This window comes from Gallus gallus, chromosome 9, assembly GCF_016699485.2.
Source record: "Gallus gallus isolate bGalGal1 chromosome 9, bGalGal1.mat.broiler.GRCg7b, whole genome shotgun sequence".
Classification (NCBI taxonomy): domain Eukaryota; kingdom Metazoa; phylum Chordata; class Aves; order Galliformes; family Phasianidae; genus Gallus; species Gallus gallus.
In genome coordinates this window covers 19747763-19765000 of record NC_052540.1, presented here as the reverse complement: position 1 = coordinate 19765000, position 17238 = coordinate 19747763, and the positions used below count along the sequence as shown (strand labels likewise).

The 17238-nt window shown below is 41.5% G+C and overlaps 1 protein-coding gene and 1 long non-coding RNA gene across 14 annotated transcripts in view; one reads left to right on the top strand and one right to left on the bottom strand.

The window, feature by feature from the left end:
- The window catches only part of MECOM (MDS1 and EVI1 complex locus), a 322351-nt gene that overhangs the window by 220045 nt on the left and 85068 nt on the right, over positions 1 to 17238 (bottom strand). The gene's annotated exons all lie outside the window — the stretch shown is intronic.
- On the top strand, positions 2464 to 16401 carry LOC107054129. Its single transcript, XR_001468120.4, has 2 exons — positions 2464 to 2917; positions 13067 to 16401. It is a non-coding gene; the product is annotated as an uncharacterized LOC107054129 (long non-coding RNA).

Here is a 17238-nt window from a genome sequence, read left to right as displayed (position 1 = left end):
GATATTAGCCTGGATCCAATTAGAAACACTTTTCATTTTTAACCCAGGTGGAATTGCACAATTATAACAGCAACAGCCTGTGCTTGACAGGAAATGGAGAAAGTTGTTCTCACTGAAGAAAGGAATAAAGGCTTGCTCAGTGCTCACAGAAAGCTTGCACAAAACCTCCAGGCTGAGCACAGCTCCCAGACTGAAGACCAAAAGCTATTTTGTGCTGATGATGAGTACCCAGGTACTGAGGACCCATTTATCCCTTGTAAGAAAAGCCCACCCCTTCAGCAGTTTCCCTCGCAAGAACTCAATCTGTTTGCACCAACAGAAGTAAGGGCAATCCCAGTAGACTGTAACTCTCCCTCTTCTAAGCTCCCCTTCATCTACCAAAAATGGGCTCAGCCATGGATGTTGTACAACACTGAGCTCAGGAGAGCATACCCCAACCCTGTTTGCTCACGTGTGTCCTCACACAGGCTCTGATGGTGCCGAAAGGTACATGGCGATAGCTTGATTCAACAGATGCTCAAATCCCGCTTGGCTTAAATGAGGTGACATTTGTAATAAAATCAGGAGAGTTGACAACTTCATAAGATAAGGTGCTTTTGTCCATCCTGAAGTTCTTAGTTCCTATTTTTGGTATATCTTATCAAAGAAAAAAAATATAGTATTTGAATTTTTCTGCATCAGAATCCTACTATTCCATAGCCAAGACTGTCACAGGATTGGGTTTGCACAATTACGATTTAGAGATAGCTACAACAAAAAATTATTAGCAACTCCATCATAAACCACAATTTGAACCAGGCTTTTATATAGTAACAGTCAAGAGAAACAGATGGATTCTCTTTAATTACTTCTTGCAAACTTTCTGTACTTTGACTGCCTTTTCCAGGTTGTATTCAGAAGCAAAGCAGATAGCAGAATACTGTGCCTTGCATTTGATGCAGCCATGAGGACAGCAATCTTCCAAAAGAAAAGAAAGTGAAAAAGAAAGGAAAAGATAACAAGAAAAATGAAAGCCTATCCTCACAAGATAGGCAGACCCATATTAGAAATGCAAAAGGTTGAGATAGCTTGGACAAATGCCCAAACTTCTGAGAGTTTAATCAAAACTAAACCAACCAATCCTCCTCCCCTTATGAGATTTGCCCAGCAACAATTATGATCAGTTTTAAAAACCACAAGTACTTAATAAAACTAGAATATTATAAATCTTCTGCCACATGAAGCTAATAAAAATAAATAATAATAATAAATTTTAATGTTTCAGGCACCCAGGCCCAAAGGCACTAACCTGTATTTGTGCCTCAAGTCAATGATATAAATAGTTGTAGAAATATGTGAATAAATGTAATTTTTGTAGAAGAGTATTTTTTCTTCATACTTGCCAGATTTTAGGCTGATTACATTCACTGCAGTAGGACTTGTAATGAGATGATTTAAGAGACTGTTCCATTTACATGTTCATCTGACATTATTAAATCTCTACTTGTTTCTATCACAGAGAATTCAGAAACATGCTCCAGAGGGTGTTTTGTTGGCTGTACCATCCAGTTTTGTGCTAAAACTAACACAAAGTATTCAGCCTGGGGCACCTCTAGCCAACCGGCCCCAAGCATCTGTTGGACCACATGAAGGCATTCGTTTTCCCAGCCCTGGAAGGGTTACTTTTCACTTCTCACTGCCTCATCCCATCAACTTTACACATTTTTTTAAATGCAAAGTATTTTGTAACACTGTGGTTGTCACCATCCCAAGCCCAGTGGGTGTATAACATTTCTACCTCACCTACGTGCTACAGAAAACATCCATTTTTAAGGGAAAGTGTTTGGTTTTGCTGGTCTGGTTTCAGTGGGAAGGGCAGCGCTGAAATATCAGTCATCACTTAGAAAAATTTGGAGATGATAGCTAGAATTCAATGCCATGACCCCACAGGCAGCACACTGTCCCTGAGTCCCATACCCAAGTTCTTTTTCTTACCTCTGTCCAAGAGAGATTTGCATGCAAATCTTCCAGTGATTTTTGTTTCATTAGGGATAAGTAAACGTTAAAAAAAGATATTTAGATTGCTCCAGTTAATAAAAATAATACAGTACAGAGTGAGTCGTGCATATTAACGATCAGGAAACACAGTATTGTGTTTTTCACCCTCAGGAGCCGGGTCACAGCACCCCAGTGAAAGTGACAGGTTGCACATTTTCACACAGTACCATTCATTTGTAAAAAGAGAAATCAGAAGGCAAAGACACATACCAAAAAAACCCTATATTGGGAATACGTTGGAGCACTTTTAGAAATCACTAGAGCTGTTTTCATAATCCTTCCACTTGTAAGGCCAAATGCCTTAATTACCATGAGACCAGCTAGCTACAGAGGGCTTAGAAAGAGCCATAAAAACATGTTAGAGTGGCCTAAAATAGCTTTCCCTCCCCCTAAAAATAGAACAACGCACAGAGAAAATATTTCTGCTCATTTGGAGGCAACTGGGACTGTGAGGATAGCGCCTGGGGGAGCAGCCCCAGCCCCAGCAGCACGGTGTTCACCAGGACCAGAGTATTCTGCCAAAAATGAGATACTGTCCTGTATCAAAACCCAATTCTAGCTTCTGCCGAGTCTGACCAGTCTTGGGTCTTGAGCCAGAATGATTTTTTGGGAGGAAATTCCACATTTGGGAGGGAAAGGATGAAGTAGTTATAAAAGGGTCAGCTTGCCAGATGAAAAAAAAGAGGCAGTTATATGAACAGAATGGAGGAAAGCATTTCCTGGGTCACTGAGTTTTGTCCGGAGCTACCTAAAGGAACTAATTCCCACATCACCCTTCACCAAGCGACCAAGCTCTTGCAGAAGGCAGAAGCATGAGCATCACCCCAACACCACTTTCCCCTCTGAGAAGGTGCAACGTTCAATGCAGCATCGCTGAAATGTGAGTAACCTCAGCATCGGATTCTTTTTTTTCTTTTTTTTCTCTATTGAATTTTTTTTTCATTTCTTTTTAAAAAATTATTTATTTTACTTTCACTCTTGAAGAAGCTTCTCTCCAACAGCTCCTCAGTAGCTCAAAGAGCAGGGATAAGATCTGGAGGCAAACCAAGCCCTTGCCGGGTAGGGACCAACCTCCTGCTGCAGGGCTGGGGTCACATTGTTTCCATAAGAGGACAGGATGGCCCCCACAGAAAGCTGGGCTTCAGCACTGATCACTCATTGAGATTTGGCAAGTTCTCCATTCTCCTTGCCTAAGTTTTCCGGTCTGAGGAGTATGAATATTACTGTTTACCCCTCTTTGTAAAGGGCTCTGTCATCTGCACTGTACACACCCACTGGGACATTCCTGACATTAATTTCTGCTTCATATCAGATTATGTGATCGTTATTAACCTTCCAGCTTTCAGTACTGAAGGGTCAGATCCATCTCAGTCCAGCACATGAAGCTCTGCTGACTTCACTTAAGCTGCAGCCACTTACTCCAGGACTGCATTTAGTCCTGGGCATTTTTCAATTTAAAATACACTGGCAATGCAAAGCCACCACCGTTTCTTCCAGGGGTGGTCTGATTTCATTTACAAGTATTTGTGCTGGCAAGTCCTACATAATGCTCAGATGCAATTGTGCTTGAGTATTAAATATAATGGCTTAGATGTTATGAATAGGAAAATAAGATAACTTGGTAAAGGAGCTTTGACAGCAAGAGTGAAAGAATGAAGATTCAACTTAAGCTGTTGAAAGCCTAACAAGATAAAGACAGGCAGGGGAGAGTTCCCTTAAACGTGATGAAAATAAGGCCTGAAGGGGTGGAATGATAGAGAGGCTGAGGAGTACATGCTTCAAGACAGAAGATGAATGTGCCCAACATGACAGTAACATGTAGCTAAATTAATCAAAGTACCTGCAGCACTAAATACAGCCAAAATATATTGATTCATGTGGAAATCTCACAGCAGCAGACACGAGATGCACAAAGGGATGCATCTTTTCTATCTAAATTAATTTTTCATATTTTTGCTTATGGGATTTTATCATTCCGTGTCACCAGAAATGATGTAAATCTCTCCTTTGCATTTTATATGCCTAACGTGTTCTTCAGTGTTGAGAACCCACATTCTCACAGCACACACTATTACATCTCCCCATTAAAGATATTGTGGCATAGACAGTATACCCAGAAGCTAAACTACCAGGAAAAGTTTTCTAAAAATCATGGCAGCTCACGGCCATTTGACGAAAATGAACTGTTACAACTACTAATATTTCACCTTCAAAGTATAATTTTAAGTTAATTCCATTTCCACGGTTCATGCTGGATTTTCAGCTCTTGTTGAGCCCCCTGTTTTGGCCAAGGCACAGCCCATGCTTCCCTGTACCACAGCTTCTCAGGGGCTTCTCCAGGATCTTCCCCATCCCCTCAGCCCTTGCACAGATTGCAAATTTGTCTGCCAGACATTCCCAGCTGCCAAAGGGAAGGTAGTAAAGTGGGGGTTGCTGCTCCCCCAACTTGGGTGCTGTTTGGCAGCTGCCTATCTTGCTCCAAAGGTAAGCTCCCAGCCAAGGCAGTAAGTTTGTAGTGGGTCACTGATTTCATTTGCACTGAGCACCATTTTTGGAGTCATTTGAGTTGGGAGCAGAATTTGGCCTCGTTGACTCAAACAAGTACCCTGAGCTGCCAGTCCACAGAAGGGAGAGCAAAGCTGTGCCCTTGTGAGGAAGACCTCTCCCCAAAGTTGTATGAATGTGACGCATCCATCCTCACCCCCCCCAGTACCTTCTGTATTTAGAAACTTCTGGGTGCTAATGCAACTTTCATCTGCAAGAGATTAGTCAAGAGAGTGTGAAGTGAGCCAGAAAGGAGGAGCCAGCCTTGCTGCTATCAGGTAGGCTGAGGGAGCCAACTTGCACCTCTCTCTGCTGTCATAAACAGATTGATTATTTGCTTCCTCTTGGCTCACAGGCATCTGTTAGGGCACAATGGGCAGCAAACTCAGTACAAATAGCACCAAGCCTCTAGTGTGCATTTTATTTGCTAAGTAGGATCACGATGCAGAGAGAGTGAGAAAGAAGGGCATTGCCTGGCACTAACACTCCCTCTATTGGAAAAAGAGTATCTTCCTAGGAATGTGCCGTGTGTTCCTTAAAACAATGTAAAATAAAGTGATTAGTGCTCCAACAATGGGAATTTACTAATTTACTGGAAAGGTGGCTGGGCAGCTGGGGCATTCTTTCCCATTTTGCAGAGAACAAGGAAAAGTGCTTCACTACAAAAGTAAACTCTGCTTAAAATGCCACCATTTTAGTTTAAAATGTTGACTTTTGACAAACAGCGTCCATTACACAAAAATTCAACTCCTTTACTGCTCAGTGCATGACCCCTGTTATCCTCCAGCTGTACGTTGGCATGGCACGCACACAGTAGCTTCACATGCCACAAACATAGGTAGCTCCCACAGCTACCAAACACACAAAATTCTAAACAGAACTACTTCTTGAGCCTTCTGCTACCCCAACAGAAAACAAGGCTACAACAGCATGGCACAAACACATTCTTCATCTGACATCACTTCCATGTAATACATGAAACAAGCCAGAAAAAGCTGTCAAGGTTTAAAATCCCATAGGAAGAAACAAAAGTGAGAATACAATTCTAGACCTCTTAAGTTTGTCTGCCTTTATTTTTTTCTACAACTGAATGGAGAATACATTTTTTCCTGGCCAGAGTTTGTAGCACAGCCACTCAGAATTATGCCCTGGGGATGAGACAGGGACCAGGGGCTGGACTCAGCTCCAGCCTCCCTTGCAGACACACAAGAATGAGACCACTAAGCATGGAAGTTCTAGTATTGTTCCACCTATACCAGGTAGATAATTTGGAGACAAATATATTTCTGCAGTAAATCAAGAAATTTCCCCAGAATCCAAGAGAAATATGGCTTTACATCTACTGAAGATTTACATTCTGCAAGAAGGTGGGGTGGGAAGGGCAGCCAGGATCTCAATAAACTCCCAAAACAAGTAATCACCACTTCCCACCAGTACTGGGAAGGCTTCAGAACGTGCTCTGGCTCTTGGACGCAAGGAGCTGTAAAAGCCAACTCTGCACATTTAACATGAGTTTAACAGCTTTAAGCCTGTTTCCCTAAATTATGTATGGATGCCTAACTGGAAGAACGAGAGATTAGCACATGGTGCTCACTGGAGGAGAGATATCCACAAAGCAGAAGTATTAAGCGGGGATTTAGTAACTATTAGCTGCAGCCAAAAAAAATCCCATCTGGAGTTATATTACAGCTTCCTGGGATGGCCCAGGATGCTCTCAGACCTTTTGGTACATCGACCACAGTGAACAGAAGTGTGGAGAAATGTGATTGTGGGGAGAATGCTCAGAACCTGAAGCATATTAAAGCAACACTCGTTCAGAAAGTGATCTGGTAATATGCAACAGGTCTGTGAAGAAAGGATACAAAACAAAAACTAAGCAGAAAATAGGATGGCAAAACACTTTGGAAGATTTTTTGTCAATTTTTTATGTATCAATGAAAAATCAAGGTGTATCGGAGCATATGGAGGATATTAGAGCTTTTCTTAAGGACATTTTCTTCTTTATCATCATAGTAATTTTTGCCTCAGTTCCCTTTCAGCCCCTCATGGAGCCTTGCTGTGCTCAGAGTAAGAGATGTGACACCAACATGGGACAAGGCAGAGAAGATGAAAGTTAACTTGATCACACTTTTCTGTTTTTTTTCGGGTGAATATATATATTTTCTTTCGCTCCAGGCCTCACATAAAGCAGCAGTGCTACTATTGGTTTGTTCTCAGACTCCAAAATAAACACACATTCAGATGACTTATTCTCATATTTCCAGCTACAAGAGAGGCATCCAAGGTTTTGCTTCTTCTGCCTTGGATGTGCTTGCCTCTGTTGATTCAGAAGCAGACTAATGTATAGGACCTTAAATTCTGTATGACTCCATGTAATGTAATGAACACCAACAGACCTTAAATTTCCTGTATCTCATGGGTGCTTTTTATTGCACCATTTGGCAAAAATCCAAGAAAAAAAATTGCTGTGAGGAAAAAAATAAAAAAAATGAAAAGCACATCGCTACTGAATTTTCCACCAATATCACAGGAATGTGATCCCCCCCTTAATATACATACTGATGATCTATTTGGAATTTTATCCGCAGTTATGAAGAGAAAGAAAATGTTATTCCCTCGGAGGCCAATTTTCATCTTGCTCTGGAATTCTCATTCCAGCCTCTCAGAGAACACTTTGCCTTCTCTAGATATTAACTACTATTTGTCTCTGGCTCAAGGCTCACGTCTGTTGCTGCATGAGCTACATGGAAACAAATTCCTAATCATATTTCTGACAAGAGCCCTCACAATCTTGTTGGCTGCAGTCATCCCATTTCCAGTATTTTGCTAGTAAAACCATAGGAAAGCTTTAGTCTCCTCTTACCGAGCATGTGTAACTCCCATTAACAGGAGTCACCACATGTGTGCAGATCAAGCTCAGAGCAGACTGTCTAAGAAGAATGGCTGCCTCAGCTTGCTTTCAGCTTCCAGCACACTGATAGACACCAAGGGTTTGCAGCAAGGAGGGCTGCTTGGAGTACAGGTCCAGGTCCTCCCCTCCCAATGGTATGGATGCACTCTGTAGTCAGGCTGAGGATCCATTGGTATGTGAGTGCAAGAGAGGTAAAGTGGGCACTGCCCAGCACTGCAAGTTCATCCGTATGTTGAATTGGATGTTAGAGATTTCCAAGATCAAGCCACAGTAATAATCTTAACATTTTTGCCAATCCCTTTCAGCCTACATTTTTGGGAATCCTGTTGTGAAGTCATCAGATAGATCACTAGATCTGATCAGCAGCACATTGCAGATGACAAGTCAGGTAACAGGCAAAGTTACCGGGATATGGGCATCTTCTGGTGCAGAAAAAGCCTCCAGCAGAAACTACTCATGGAAAACTACTGCTTACAAGTGTGTATGCGCACAGAATGTAACCACAACTTCAGATTAGGAGCTAATAGAAGTAATGAGCAGGTGCTGGTTTGGGGAGTTCCTGGGTAGGCTTGCACCCCACCTCTCACCCCAGACATGATGGAACCACAGGAAAAGCTGTGAACTAAGTTCTGGCTTGCTGAAATCAAGGGAAAATTTACAAGTGATGGGATTTTGGTGCGTATCTCCAGTAATCCCACCTCTAAGGATGTTGTGTTCTGTATCCTGTTACCCATACAACCTTCATAAATATTCAGGATTTGAGCCTTTACTTCCTTCTGTCCATTCTCCCCAACATGACTCCAGTTTGTTTCAGCATCTCAGACATACTGTCTTTATCTGAGCACTCCCAACCTGTCTCCAGAAGAAATCCCAGCATGTTGTGCATTAAGAAAGCAAAAGAGAGCTACAACAAATCACTTCAACTGATTATTTGAGGGAGAGAAAATGGGAAATGCAACTTTCTCCACATTCCTTCAATGCGGATGAACACTGCATTGGTGACGTTTCAGCCTGTGGAAAGTATTACTGTAATGGGTTGCATACTGCTCAGAACAAAGAGCACGTATTTATCTTCAAATTTGGAACCACTAGGGAGGAATATGCTGGACAGTGAACCAAAACAGTCCATGATCCTTAACAAACCTGTCAGAATTTGCCCCATACAGCAGAATAGTTTCCTCAACAGAGACTTAAGCTTTCAAGCACCCTAAGTATTTTCTCTCAAATACTGTGTATGCATATTGTCCAAATTCCTGCTCAACATATCCCTACTCAGCCTCTATATTTTCCTACTCTCCAACTTCTTTCCCCTCCCAACTCCTGCATATGACCTCAGCCTTGAACTCTGCAGACCAAAGTTTTCTCAGTGCAGGTTCTGCCCAGGTTACAGCACACGAACAGACTCTTGGCACAGATTTCCAAGCGCACCATTTGCAGTGCTCGGGCACAAGCCATTATCTGTGAAGGGCCTCATTCACTGGTTACAGAGTCTTTTTGGAAAATGATAACCAAAATATTATACACCAGCTCAGGATTTAAGTGGGCACTTGAAAATTTTACCCCTAAATTTTAGGAACCCAGTTTTTATATCGTTTCCATTTTTGTTTTATTTGTCTTTTGAGCAATACAAATCTGACTCTGCCTCCAGTGAGATCAGCCCTACGTTTCTCTCCTATGTCAATGACTGAGGGAGCAAAGCTTTAGCAGCCCAAAGGAAAAGGTCTGCCTGCATCCTAGTGTGCCTACAGTCATTTGGGTAATTAAGACCTGTGTGTAATGAAGAAGTACCTAAATCAATAATGTAAAGAAGTTTAAGCACAGATATTTTTGCTTCAGCTAAGTGCAGTTAGTTTTATGCATAATTCATCACACTGAAGACACCTACTTCTCAGAACATCTGCAGTTTGTCTGTTACTTGCGGCCCGTGGCTTTGTTCAGCTATGCAGATATGCGCAATCCAGACATGCACAGCAAAACACAGAGCCAAATCCTTAATCTGCTCTTGAGATATCAGAGTACTACAGCTGCCGACTTCTTCCAAAAAATCAGAGCAGCTGAGACAAAACTTCATCTGCAACTCATATATCAAAAAGAATACCAGGGAAACAGTTTAAAAGTCAAATGCAAAGCCCACAATTGGTGTAAATCAGAACAGCACCTCTTAGCCAGCTGCAGCTACTCCAAACAGCAGAGCAGAGATCCACCCCAATAGCAGTACTATTGATCTCTTCTTTAGAACACATATTCGTCTATTCGTCTATACAAAACATATTCAACACTACATCCTCTAGGATTATCACAGAGCCATAAGCAACTGCAACAATTACAGTTTCTATTTAAGAGATGCAAATCAATATTAATTAAAATTAGACAACTGATTGTGATGTAAGGGGCCCTTGTACTCAAAGGGCATAGTGGCCATTAAATATATTAAGACTTATTACTTAAAAGATTTTAGACAAAGTCAATGCATTGTGTGTCCTGAGGGACAGTTCAATGCCTCTGTATGTTGTACAGCATTTAACTATAGGTGCCACAATCAAAGGCAAACACAATTAAGTATCAAACGGTTAAATGTTATGTGTCACTCTCTAAAGAATCTATATTGAAATGTTTAATTAAACTTTTATTTTAAGAAAGAAAAAAGAATTCCATAGCATGAGTTTGAACCAAAACAAGTGCTTATTTGATTCATATTAAATAACCTGCATATTAAGTTGCTTGTGCTTCTCCTGTTCATTATCATGAAGGCAGCATTTGCATTTCTTGATAGACTATTCCTGTTTCCTTCCCCTTTTTTTCTTGTCTTACATCAGTCAGTGGAAAGAGTGCCACCACAGGCCATCATTAACCTTCCAAATCTGCCTCAAAACAAATAGTACAAGAGCTCACTAATTTGAAGATCAAAAAGCCACTTGTCCATTATATAATTGGAATGAAAGGCAAAATGTTGCAGTTCTGAAGAGCACAGTAATTACTAGCTGTTAATTGCTCTCTCGTGGTGGCTCACTTTTAATTAAAAAGAACAGCTCGTCGCAGGCCGATAAGCAATGGTGGAGACCACTGGTTTAATCAACAAAGCAGAAAAATTTGTTTCTGCCGCAGCCAACAACAGCTTGAGAAATCTTCAGATGTCCAATTGAGATTAAAAACTGTCTATTTAGTGCAGTCAGATTTTATTTTAACCAAGGAAATGACTATTTGAAGTCTTCCAATGTGAGTGTCCCCACCACATCCCCGCTGGTGCTGCAGGGACTAATCACTGGCTTGTGGTTGTGATCATTCAAGTAAAGAAATTTAGCTACTTTCCTCTTGACTCCATCATTCTTGGGTAATTGGCCTGTCTGAGGTGAGCACTTTTTTTTTTAAGAAAGAGCTTTAAAGTATGGAAGGCCCACAGACTGTGCATTTAATTACTGTTCATATTTCATGCAGTCAAACAGAATTTCATTTAAAAAGAAAATGATTTACCTACCTAAAGAAAAAAAAAAAACCTTATATCCACTGCTTTGGGTATTTTGTTCCTTTTCCTTCAACGACTGTATTTACACGCCAAAAATGTATTCAAACATCAAAGTTAATTCTTTCAAAGGATTCTGTCTCTAACTCTTTCATCTAATGACAGGTGTCTTTAAGGAATGTCCCACTATGTGCCGCGGAAATCAGTTCTTTAGAGAAGCAGGTTAGGTAAGCTAAGTGGAACCATTTTGCCCTGGTTTGTTCCATCTCCCTCCAGCCACAAAGAGCTCACATCTGCTAGTGGCTCATGCTCGTCCTTTCCTCTTTTGGCCTCTCCAGCTCCCAAAGGCACTGTACTCAGATACACAGACCTTTGCTTTCTTGTACTTATTTACTTCTTCTGAGTGAAGGCTCTGCTTCCTATTGAGCACTATGCAGACAAGTTGCACATGTACATGAAACTGACCCAAGCCAACCTCACACTGCTATACACCCCATCTTGCTTGCACTGAGATAGGGATGTCTACATACCATCTAGCATAGGAAAAAGTTGTTTCTACTGAACAGGTTCCAGGCTCTTTATTCTCATCAACCTTATTCCTATTAACATCTGGAAACAGATGCTGCTATCTACAGCTGTAAGCAGCTTTGGAATATCAGTCAGCTTTGGTTTGAACTTTGAGACATATTTCTTTGCTGAGTAAGCTACAACTTCCACTGCTGCCAAAGAATATTTTTCTATTTTCCTTTGCATATTGGGGAAAAATATATTCATTCATTTTTCTTCTTCTGTATAAACACATATAAATATGTATATACGTATATATATATGTGTGTGTGTGTGTGTATATATATACAGTCTCTTTGTAGGCTGCCAGAATCAAAGCAGGAGAAAACAAAAGGTGCATTCCCTCTTGCCTAGGAGCAGGTGGATCTTTGGTCTTTATCCTTTAGAAGGATTGTTCGCCTTTACTTTCAAAGCTTATTTCTTGTGGAGACACAGAAATGTGGTAACCAATTGCTGGAGCCCTATTTTCTCCTTGTTCCATGAGAAGTCACCACCATTTAGATGTACAGCCACTCTCCACAGATGGCTGCCTTCTCATTTCCCAACCAACCTAAGGAGACTCCGGGCTGGGGACATCAGGAACCAGCCCCCATTGTTCACTGATTCTTGGAGGAGAGAAAGAAGAATTTGAACACTGACTTCAATAGCAGTGAGATCCACCTTCTTCAGTCTTAAATTACAGAGTTTAAAACGTTCCATGGCTGCTCTGGGCTTGGGTGCTGTGAAAGATGCTACCTTTGTAAACTGCTGTGATGTATTTGAATTTCCAAAGCATCTATTCTATAAAGACAGAATTTGCCATACGCCTTTTCATATATTCAGTGATGTACATTTATGTGCACCTGTTTATTCTTCATATAAAATCGGCAGTTTTAAAATTACCAATGAATGAGGAATCAAGCACGTTACATCAAACTAAAAGTGAATAAATCAGTGTGATCAGTACAATCCTTCTGCTGATTTAATTTAAAATCTGCAAGAAAAACATATCCTATCATTTTTAGGAATGCACCCTATGATCAAAACTGCCTTTAAAGAAGTGAGCACACAGCCCTTTGTCTTAAACCAACGTAGACCCTTGAATAGTTACCTAACCATGAGGTTAATGGGACAGATTTCTGTCAGTTTGTAAAGATGAGAAGTAAAAGATGTATACTTTGAAGCATACTTGCTTGATTTAGACAATGAAATATATATAAAAATTTTAAAGTCAACTTTTTCCTGATTGTTGGAGAAGCAATGTAAAAATAAAACACAATACTCAGGTTCAGCATTGCTTTTAGCCAGCCCTGTTCTCACTTAGTTGAGCACTGGTTTAGGGCTACAAAGATGCACTGGAAAACCTGATCAGCATATGGAAAAAATAAAATTTAAATTGAAAACAACCCTTTTTATTATGAATTATAATTCTTTTTGTGTGTGTGTATACATGTATCTGTATATGCATACACTTGATATATATGTATATGGAGATGTAGTTACATATACATTTTTTGTGTATATGTGTGTATATATATATATAAATAAGATTTCCAAACTCCATCCAGGCACACACCAGGGCTGAACTGCAGCTCTCCCATCCCTCAGCACACCGGGGCTATCTGCGCCTCCTGCCCACTCATCTTCCTGCACTGGCCACACCAACCCGCTCCAGCCTTGCCAAGTGATAAACCCTTGGCCTCTCACATTCATCTGGCCGATAAGGTGAGCCACGAATACATCTTATTTTGTGTTGTTTGTTTTTCCTTCCCCCCTTTTCCTGCTCCCATTTTCGGTCAGCACCTGTCACTGCAGCCCTGACTCTCGCGGCTCTCTCCTGAGGGCCGGCGGTTTATCGGAGGAAACACTCGCGCTCACAGGGATGGCCTCCGCACCGCGGCCGATTAATCCGAGTTGAGTGCACTTCCTTCGGCCAGAGGACACCAATTACCGCGAAGGCACCGGCAGCACAATGCAGGCGAACATCTGACAGCCCGGGTCCTGCCAGCTCCGCATTGTCCTCCCGTCAGGCGCTGTCAGTTCCCAGCCTTAATTACATCCTGTTTACAAACACTCGGCCGGACTTCAGATGGAGCCTTAACAAAGGTTGACAAAGGTCAGGGCCACGTCACGGGATGTTATCTGTCTGTGTGCTCGGGCAGATAAACTAGGGGGCTGATTTCGGAGATAGCACGGGGAACGCGCCAGGGCCATGAGAATGTCAGAGGTGTTGGGGTCGGAGGTGTTGGGGTTGGAGGTGTTGAGGTCCCAGCACCAGGATGGCTTGAACCATTCTTGAGCATAACTGCCTTATTTTGTTATTCTTTAACCAACCAACTAAGAACATTCCATAAATCACTTTCCTACTTTTTTCTTCTTCTAGAGATAGGGGAAAATAATGTTCGCTGCAACCTGTTGATGTTCAGTGTGAACAAAAACCCAAAAAGGAAAAAAAAATAGGAAGCATTTTGAAATTTACAGCTGGGTTTCCTTGCATGGGAACGAGGAAACCAGGCACCTCTGTAAGCCAACGCTCCAGTATCATCTTTCTCCATCTTAAGATAGATGAGCACTGACATGAACTGAATCTCATCCAAAACTCAAGGTATAGGAGTACTTATAGGAGTAGTAGAGCAGCTGGATCAATCTAAACACTTGATATATCAAAGCTGTTAACTTAGGAGCTTGTCACCCAGACCCATCTCATTGTATCTAGTCAGTTATTCACACACCATGATTCACAAACCCCAACTGCACAGGACCACACAGCAATAGCCAATGAAATTGAAAACCCAGTTTGTTGCCATATCACCGCTCTCTGAGGAAATACTGGAATAATTACATGGTCACAGTCAGTAAAAGAGGACTGCTGTCATAGCATCATGCTTCTGCAGAGCTGTGCAATGGGCAGCAGAGGCTGTGTCGGTTGTTCTGAGCTAATGGCAGAGTGCTGGGCATCAGGATCCATCCAGGATCTTCAGGATGAACTAGCAAATATTTCTGGTGGTGAGAATGCATCTGCCTGCCCATAAAGGAAAGGGACTTACATGTTTCATTACTTGAAACAAAGAAAAAAAATCCTTAAATTTTAGGGTCAGATTTTGATTGTTTTTGGTGAGAAATGTAAATATCAAATAATGGTAACATTTACTCTGACCATGACCATGGCTTCCCAGGGATCATCTTACAATTTTGAATATTGTCACCTGTACTTAGTTATCCAAAGTACCACTTAAATTTAAGCCTTTACTTTCATAAATAAATGGCAAAGCTAAGGCTATCTCTTATTTATGTATCAATTGCTAAAAATCCAGGAAAAAATTGATATCCCACCTGAAAGAGTTTCCAGCTGGGGGCTGGATGCTATAGAAAAGCAAATCCACAGTCCAGCACTAAGTCAGTACAATTACACTTAGCTAATCAAAACAATTACTCTCAGTGAAAGGAAATTCAAAATTACATTCTATCAAGAAAAGGAGTGGAAAGGATGACTTGCTGGAAAGGTTTAAAATATTTGACAATCCAAAGTGTAGAAAAGTTGAAGGTTTAAATAAAGTCTGCAAGCTCACTGCTGATTACATACACTCAGAAATATTCCTGGCTGGTCCTGAGCATTTCTGCTGTGCCTGCACTGAGCTATTCTTACAAAGAGGTGGAGCATGGTGACCCTTGGGTGCAGAAGGAAACCTCAGCCACCCCGTCAGAGCGGGTACAGCTCAAGCCCCCAGTAACAAATCACTCAGTAACAGAATGAAGTGGGCACTGGATGAGGTACTTTTTTTCCGAAAACATCGGTTTTTGGTCAGAAAAATTAGGAGGAATGAAAGAATGAAGGCTGATTTTTGGAGAATGGCATTCCCCTCCAGGCAGTGGCTTTGCCTTCCCCAGAAAGCTGGGCTGTGCTGCTGCAGGAGAGCCTCGCCAAGGCAATCAGACGCAGATCTGCAGTTCATAAAGCAGGCTCTTCTTTGCTCAGCTTTGTGACTTGTCGGCCTCAGTATGCCTCTTGTTCCAGACAACGTGCCAGTCAGCTGCTGTTACTGCAAAGCTGTGCTGAATACTTCTTAATTAGCCCAATTTCCTATGGATTGGCCTAGTTTTCTACCGAGGAACAGCCTTGGGAGCTGTGTAGCCCTGTATCTGGAAAAATCTGGTCCTTAACACGCAAACCCAGTTCGGCACATCCTATTTTCTCTAACGCTGCCCAGCAGGATCAATTTTATTAGTACTGTAGTACCATCCTGCCCAGCAGCCAGCTCCAGCATGCTGGGTGCAGAGCTGGAGGTCCTGTGCACTGCACAGCTCCATGCCCACCTGTAGCATGAAGACAGATCTTGTCCTTGAACCCAAGGCTCATCACCTCCGTGCACCAGACATGAGTCAGAACACAAATAAAACTGATCACATACGTTCTATTTATTTGCTCAAATTCACAGGCTTTTCATGCATGTAAACCGTCTTCTGTTGCATTGGTTGTGCAGCACAACATTACTGGTTTCATTTGAGTTTACCCTAACTTAAACCAGAAAGAACTCTACCCTCTTTTTTTACTATTTTCATTACATCATCATACCCTCTATTTTCCTGCATTCTGTTCTCTCTTTTTATATTTTTTTTGTCCTTTAAAGTCTGCCTAACATTTTATGGACATCTTCCTTGCAGCTTCCAGAAGGGTGCTCCATCTTAAACTCGACAGCAAGGCTGACAGATGGGCTTGATAGTTTTTTTCTTTTGCAAGTAATAAAAAAGGAACATTACACTTCACACGAAACCAGAGCACTGCCTCGAAACAACAGTGTTTGCTTGGCTATAAAAATAGTTACTGTTCTGCCAGGCCCAGAATCAAAGCATTTGTATTAATGTGTTTCCTCTTTTAATAAATAAATCCAATATTTTAAAATTTCATCCGTTTTAAGTTACTGTTGTTGTAAGTATTATTTTCCTCTATGTCCTTTGAATTGTACAGCTGTATCTAGCCTGCTAGGCACACTTCTTAGCAGCTTGTCAAGATACTCTAACAGTTACATCATTATCTGTGCTTCCTAATGAGGCTAATGAGGCTGCAAGGTGTTAAACCTGGGATTGGCTGTGACATCTCAGACAAGCTGCCTTCCTCCAGTGTGCTATTTCCTTAATACCAGCCCATCTCCTGAAGGTATATCAGCTTGGACAATATTTTTTAGGTGAGAGCCTCCAGAATCCTTGATCCTCAGTTCTTTCCAATCAAACTTGAACAGAAAATCACATAGGCATAGTGCAGACACTGTCATCACCACAGAACTCTGTTTTGCACTTTGCAAAGTTTTGTGTTGTTCCAATGCAGAACAGACCAAAGTTTAAATCACTGAACTTCTTTAAAAAGAAAACCATCATCTTCCAGCTGACAACAGATAATCCCTTTTTAATCAGAGAGCTAAACCTGTCAATGCCTTTACCAGTCATGACATAAGTCCAGAAAATATTAAGGATGGAGACAACCAAAGGATTTGTTTTTTCACAGTTGGATACTGAAAGCACATAATTATATTTTTGGTTGACTTTTTCATTTAGGTCCAGACATAAAGATTAAACAGAGAAAACACCTCCACACAAAGCTTTCCTTGCACTCATCTACACTTCCCACATCCTGAACACATGAAGGGCAGGCGGGTCGGTGCCATCTCTTCGCAGTTCTAGTCTGCTTCCACTGCCCTACCAAAAGGTGGGGACAAGAGTTGCCCCAAAACAGCTGTGGCTGAGG